Raw genomic sequence first — 8,184 nt, 5'->3', positions numbered from 1 at the left:
AATATATAAGCAGAAGCAGCAACAGCAATTATGCCAGCGGAAGCCGAGCTGAAGCTGTTGCGCGGCTGAACTCAGCCAAACACCAATGGAATCAAGCAGAGCTGCCAGCAAAGTCAATAGCGCGTATGATGAAGGAAAGCGTACATACGCAGACAAGGATTTATAATTTACTAGCGTGTGCATTTCCCAGTGCTCCTTCGATGTGTAATCTTCAGCAATTCAAGCGAGTGAAAAGTGAGGAGAGTCACCCACTGCCACTGATACTGCCGTAGCCTGTCGTAAAAAATGCAAAATAAGAGCCACTGTGGATCCGGCAGTGACACTCGCATAAACAACTTAATTGTATTGCAGATGAGACCGGGTAGGACGGATAATACTTTTAATGTGTATGAGAGAATGTGTGCTTATGGGTGGTGTTTACGGCAATGTGTATAAATAAGATACTCGGCGCTGTTTAGTTGACGGGCAAATTGGAAAGCAATTGTCTTGGATACAGGATTAGTCCCTTTTACGCTTCAGGACATAAGCATACCCTGCTTTTCCTTTATAATCTAACACCATCACATACTTTACACCATCGAATATAATCGTTTTATTCTCCTTCGATAGTGTTTTATTGGAGAGGGAGTACCTAGCGGTTGACTATACAAGTATAATCAAGGCAGAACAGATATTAAAGAGTATCGGATGAAAGCAATGCTGTCTAACAAGTTTGTTGGATAGTAATGGTGCAGTGGTTTGCAATGTTATATCTGCTATTGGCCGTCCGTATAAGAATATTTGAAAAACATTTCGGCGGTGGGCACTCAGTTGGTAAGTATTGCAGTTGAGTGGGTTCAAAAGTGCAGTATCCTTATAAACTGTAAATAGGAACATTATCTAGTAAAGTACGTAAAGTTTTGCAGTTATTCGGTATTCAGTCTGTAGAAGATAAACACATGACTTTATTCTCAAGAAATTACGATTTAACAATTTATGTGCAAAGTCTAAGTTGAAAGATAGAATATGTCTCTTCATGGAAAAGCTGTATTATTCTGAGAGGCTGAATATCTCGTTGCATGAATAAGTACGGAGGACTAAGTTCGAAATGGAAGTTGGTGTCTTGTGGGAAGTAGTCGTGCGTGCTGTCCGATTTTGAAATTATGGCATGAGGATGTCAACGAAGTGTCAAATGAAATCGTGATTCAAAATTTTCACATAATTCCTCAGTATGGTGTGACATTTTATCTAAAAGAGAGCAAGGGCACCCTTTACTATTGAAACTATTTGTATACCGACTTGCGGTAAAATCTTTACGTTCAAATTTAATGCCTATTACCGAAATTTCAGTTATAAGGTATAAATAATATAAATGATAATCATATCTCATTTTAACGAACTAGTCTTTTTTATAAGGTTATCACTTTCGACGAAGGTGCAGGCGATTCATTGCCGACCATGAAGAAGTTCGAGTAGCAATTACCCGCCTGAAGAACAACAAAGCGGTAGTTGCCGATGAATTGCCGGCCGGGCTATTCAAATATGGCGGCGAAGAACTGATAAGGAGCATGCATCAGCTTCTTTGTAAAATATGGTCGGACGAAAGCATGCCTGACGATTGGAATGTAAGTGTGCTATGTCCAATGCACCAAAAGGGAGACACCACAATCTGCGCCAACTACCGTTGTCTTCTCAACATCGCATATAATGTTCTATCATGCGTACTGTGTGAAAGAATGATTTCAAAGCTACTTTTGACAGCACGAAAAGGAGCTGCCTTTATGCCACTATATCTGAATTTGGTATCTATGCAAAATTAACACGGCTGTGCAAACTGCGTTAAGCAATACCAAAAGCTCCGTCAGGATCGAGAGGACCTCTCCGAGCCCTTCGATACCAAACGAGGTTTCACACAAGGCGAGTCCCTATCAAGTGACTTCTACAATCTACTGCTGTAGAAAATAACTCGAGCTGCAGAGCTTAATCGGGCAGGTACAATCTTCTATAAGAGTGTGCAGCTGCTGGCGTAAGCCGATGATATTGATATCATTGGTCTCAACATCCGCGCCGTTAGTTATGCTTTCCCCAGACTGGATAAGGAAGCGAAGCAGATGGATCTGGTAGTGAACGAGGGCAAGACGAAATACCTCTTGTCATTAAACAAACAGTCGTCGTACTCGCGACTAATATCGCTTTCGATAGAACGATGAGCTGTGTGAGATATACGACGGCATTGACATAGTTCAGCGTAGTAAAATACCACGGCTACGCCAGTAGAGAAGAAGAAGGTTATCACTCTCATTAATAGATTTAGGTGTTACAAACAACCATTAGCAGTTGGCAACATGGTACCTGTCATTTCGAATGTGTCGAAGTTCTCAATTAGAGCATACATCCCTTAATGAACTGTAAAATTCTACTGAATTATTAAGTCGGATACATTAACACAAGTATAGTACTTAGCTAAAAATAGTAAACATGTGATACACGTTAAACATACCTATCCGAATCCATAGCAGCATTAGTAAGCAACGTGTTGGCTCGACAAAAGGGGATTTGTGAAACTAATTGCAAATATCTAAGTATAGGATTAAAACAAATGAAAAGTAGAATTTCAATGAATTATTAAAATGTTCGTGAGTCTTCGTTTGCATGCATACGGAAAACTGAGCATGTGAGTGCGGCATTAGGCAAATACATGAGGAGTAGTCTACCGAGTTCATGGGTTTTGACAACAATAACCCACGACCGAGTGTTCATCTTCTGATGCTCCCTCATATTTGACATATCTACATTATATTTCCATATTAATATTCAAATAAATTCAGCAACGTGAAAATTCAATTCTCGACAAGTGATGAGTGTTGATTTCTCGCCAATGGCAATGTTCTTGTTGTTGCTTCGCTTACTGATGGTATTGTTCTATGTTCTTGTGAGTTATTTCACCTATTTGTGTTGCCTCATCTGGTGACACTCTCTAGTTAACGTGATTTGGAGAGTTGTGTTCTTCTTACCCTTCAGTTCAGAACGATTCGCTACTTTTTATCATTTCATTTATTTATATTAAAATTGTTTTTCTTTTGTTTAATGCCTGAATGCGCCGATAATAATCAAAACCATTGCACATTCGAAAATCGCCGAAACTGACGCTGAAAAACAACACTCATAATTTCGATTGGATTTCTGAAATGGATGGCTCTCGGAGCATTGCCAGTGATTTTCAATTCACATTTCCACTCATCTGTTTGTGTTGCAGTCATTTTGACGCTCTGATGCGGCTGCCGTCGGATTTTCAACACCTCTTACAATAACTTTTTGTCATTAATGGTGGCTGTTGTTGTTTTGTTCCGGCTTGTTGTCGGTTTGATATATTTCAATGCATTGAAAGAAATGTGCGTGCGTGTATATGTGTTCAGACTGTCAGCGGTAGCGATGGCAGTCGACTGAACGGTGACAGTCCTCAGCAAAGCCAGGAACACTGAGTAAATCCGACGAGTTGACGCGTGTCTCTATTTTTGGGTGTTTACACATATTCCTTTTATAGGCGAACACACGAATGTATCTACAAGCCGACAAAGAACGATATGCATTGGTAGACATTTACATAATCAAATTGCAATAAAAGTTAAGTTGTGTGATGCTGAAAAACCTGAAAAAAGGCGATGTGGCATTAACTCTGAGCCCTCACACTCGTTTCGGAGTTTTGTTCACTATACATATTGTTATACACGGATGTATATATATATAGTACACACATATATAGACCCATTCATCAGTTGCAGCGTTGCGGGTTGGCCACTCTTAGCCTTCCGGTGCTCGTGATGTGACTGCGGCTGCAATGCAAATCGGATTAAGAAATTCCGTTCACTTTCACATAATTGAATGTTTTTGTTGTCGCAATGAGGAGCAAATTTAAAATTTTACACTTGACTTATTTTTGTTGTCATACAATTTGCACACTTTGCAGGCATTGTTGGCATATCTCTGATGGCCTTATAGGAGTAAATGTGGAATGAAATTACTAAGGGTGTACGAAAGTAGGCTTAAAATATATCAAATTAGTAAAAATTTAAATATATATTTTAATGAGTACTACTGCTTTACGGAATCCTGTTGTGTGATTTTGCCCTGTTTTTGCTCTAGTTGCTGAAGTAAGAAGTAAGATTATAAAAGGAGTACTAGTTAGAAAATCAATTCATACATTTAATGTGAATATCATGAATATAACACCGATGATATGAACGAGTTAATTATCTTTTTCCATATAATTCCCAACTGCTTAGTCTGTTAAAAAAAGGTTTCTGTAAAGAAAACATTGAAGAGAATGATAAGACGGTCATCGAAGAAAATGTGGTTAATTGGTTGACATCATCGTCCACTTTTATTCTAGCCATTGAAAAAACTTAAGTGAATTCCGAAAATTGCTACTGTTTTCTATTGTAGTTAAATTTCATTATAGTAGTTAAAATTAACCCACTTCACTACTAAATGTCATAACTTACTTTTATCTTAAATTAAACCGTTATATTAACAAGTATAGTGAACTATTTCCTTGAGAACACATGAAAATTTTGTTTTTCGTGTTGAAAAAAATGCCTAAACTTTCAGCCCTTAATTTTGACTTTAAGTTCTTCCTTTTCGAGTTTTTACGTTTTTCATCTATTTTTGAAAAAGGTGAGTTGCTACCGCTATATATGTATATATATTAATTAATACAAAGGGGAATTGTGTATTTGGCGGTATTAAAATATTGTTCAGAATATTATTTAAGGAGAAGAATTGTGCGAATAAAGTCAGTCTAATACCTGACCACCTCACAGTGTCATTACTCGGCCCATTTTCATTTTCCTCGTTGCGGCGATTTCGCTTGTACTTTGCGCTTTTTGTAAATTTGCGCGGTTATAAAAAAAAGCCTTATAGCCCTAGAGTGGGATTTGTCGAAACTTTTTTTATCTGAAACTACGACTACATAAATTTTTGTATCTAACACAATTACCTTTAAAAAAAATGTAAAATCAACACCAATTATTGTATGTAACTTTTTGGTCATCAAAAGAAACAAATGTATTTAAAATAAGGACTTTAGATATTAAAATATTAAACATACTCTAATGAAATCATGAAAATATTTTGATAAATAAAAAAGTAATTCACGTTTTTTTTCCTTTTTCCCCATGTTTTTTTACACAAATTTTATCATAACATTGTCAATAAATTATAAAAATTTATTAATCTAAAGTGGATGATAACCAGGCGTTTTGTGAACATTTAAAAAAAAAAGTAAAAATTAAGCAAATCGGTTGAGTAGTTCGACCGGAATCATGTCCGCCAGTTTAAAAAAGTGTGTTTTGAGAAAAACGCGTTTAAAGTTTGAGGTGTGCACTCCGAGTGCTCCGAACATCGAGAGGTATTATTATTTTTGGTCCTTTTTCGAAACCTTCCAATGGTAAATTGGGTTTCTACATTAATTCGAAGGGTATAAGGGAACAGAAAATGCAATAAAATACAAAAACAATTTTTAAAAAAGATTACCCTACTGACCCCTTAATATCATTCTGTAGAGAAATTTTACTTCTATCGGATTTGTTGTCCACATTCTTTACAGCTCGGATAGCTTTTTCTGTGTTCATGAACAACGTGCAAAATATGTTTTCCCCTCCTCATCTAGCCTTAAACAATCATTATACTTCTCCGCCAAAGATACAACAACATCATTCACCACTTTCAAATATGAAAACCTTTTCCAGCATTCATTGTAGTCTTCTTCGGATACCCAAATATCAGTGTCATCTATACTAATATATAAAGAAGAAAGATTTGTTTGTTTGCATTGAATAGGCTCCGGAACCATTTGACCGATCTGAAAAATGCTTTCACTGTTGGAAAGCTACACTATCTGTGGTGTACATAGGTTACATTAAATTTTCAAAATATTTAGGGATCCATACTAAAACTCCAATAATGTAACCTAAGATGTGAATTATTAAAGAATCCTTTAAAATCGCATGTGCTGCGAAAACTATTGATTATAGAACAAATAATTTACGACCCCTAATTACACTGTGGAAAATTTTTGGGATTATTGTCTGGGGGGTGAGAAATTCCAAGTCAGGGTGATGGTACTAGGTCAGTATAGTAAAACCCTCAAAGGGTTTGGCGTTCGTATGTGTCAGTTTTTTTTATGACCTTTTAAATTGTTTCCTTATCTTGATGTGTTTTCGCTTAGTTGTAACATATTGGCAAAAAAAAAAAAAAAAGTTTGAAAAATGTCGCATGGTCGCCGCTCCAGCAACTAGGTTAGGCTGCACTATTACGGGGCAACTCGACAGTTAAAGTTTATAGCATACTAACTGTCAAATCAACTGCTATTGCAGTTGGGATTATTATTATTTACAAGAACTAATGCATTTTTAATACAAATGTGTATTATATCATCACCATTTCATAGGATTTCAATAATTTTTCCAGAATATTCATTGATCTATTTGAGGGTATTAATTTCAGTAAAAAATATCTTCACATATGCCAAAAATTCTCATTAAAATATTAACTTTAAGAATACATAAACATATGTATTAACCTACTATTCCTAAAAACCTACTATTCACAGCCTATTCAAAAATATTTGCTCATTAAAATAATAATAAGCGATGTAACACTGGAGAGCAGTCAATGTCAAGAAATTAACCTTTTTTCATTTTAAAAACCTACTATTCCATGTACATATATGTATAATATTTACCCTGTCGATATGCCACTACGCAGCAATAACATTTTTGGGATTAAATCAATTCTGCTAGAATACATGATTGTCTATACTGGATGTATATACTTTAAATTCGTATAGCAGGCAATCCAACCCAAAATAAAAGTTTTTTTTTTTTCAAAGTAAACTAAGTTCTTTTCAGAGCTAAACATCAGTTATTTTCAGAATCTTGATGTTTTTCTAAGTTTTCGTAAATAATATATTGTAAAAATATCCACAGTTTTTTTTTGTTTTTTTTTTTTAAGAAAAATAATTTATACAGTTTAACTTTTTTTTCATTTTAAAATGCCCAGAAGATCTAAATCTCCACTTTTTAGAAATAGTACCCGAGGCGAGGGTATAAAAACACACCGTGATGGGATCAATCAGAAACTGAAAATCGTCTTGCAAGTCGAAGATAATACGCATCGAATTCGCGTGCTGTAGGACAAAATTTAAGGACTTTTCAACTACCCCCGTGGAAGTCGAGTATCGAACGATTGCAGCGGCTTACTGAACAAATTTCAGAACCTCCCAAGTAATCACTTGAGGGTCAAGTACGGAGCGTGTGCCGCGCTTGAAGAACAAAATATTAGAAATACTAGGGAGTCGATCTTTGAGCGTTCCCAACGCCTTCATGATCAGAGAGAAAGACATAAACGACTAGAGGTCGTTATCAAGTTTTAGCTCATAGTAACAGATTGGCCTTCAGATACGATCTACAGATTGACTGATTGATTGATTGAGCCATGAATAGGATGAGCCAATTAACCAAATGGTATGTGCTGTACCTTTGAAAAAGTCAATATCCCCAATATGCAGGAGCCGCCACAGCCAATCAAAAATTTATTGACAAATAGTCACGCACATTCTGTCCATTTTTTAAACAACATACGTAGGTACAATAACTTTTTTCAAATGACGTCGTTTGGTGCGAAAAAAATAGGGGAAGATATTTTTATGATACACGTGTATCATCTAATAGGTTGCCTTCTACCACCATCAGGCCAAAGTCCACAATTCATCTATTTCATTTCAGACGCAGATCAGCTATCGTTGCGGTCAAATATAGCTCAAATGCTAAAAATTGATTTAATTAACCAACTACAAACCGCATTGAATAGCAACAATATATACACAAACAATTTTTTTTACAAAACTTAGATCGTTACTCTTCAGATAATTTAAAGTTAACAAAATAAATTCGATTTAGGGAAGTTCTGACTCTATAAATTATTTTTCAGGAGCAGAGAAAGTAAAATTACTATATATATAGATACTTTTTACAAAAATTTAAAAAAATAATAATAATACAAAAAAATATATGTACTTGTTCGAATTTCCTTCACTTTACTCATTTGTAGTGACCACACGCAAAAACGAAAAGTATGTGTGTGGTAGTGTTTACAAAATTATAACTTTTGAAATGATTGTTTAATACCCGTGCGAAGCCGGTCGAC

The sequence above is a fragment of the Bactrocera neohumeralis genome, chromosome 2 (assembly GCF_024586455.1).
Source record: "Bactrocera neohumeralis isolate Rockhampton chromosome 2, APGP_CSIRO_Bneo_wtdbg2-racon-allhic-juicebox.fasta_v2, whole genome shotgun sequence".
In the NCBI taxonomy this organism is placed as follows: domain Eukaryota; kingdom Metazoa; phylum Arthropoda; class Insecta; order Diptera; family Tephritidae; genus Bactrocera; species Bactrocera neohumeralis.
Note: the sequence above shows the minus strand (reverse complement) of the source record.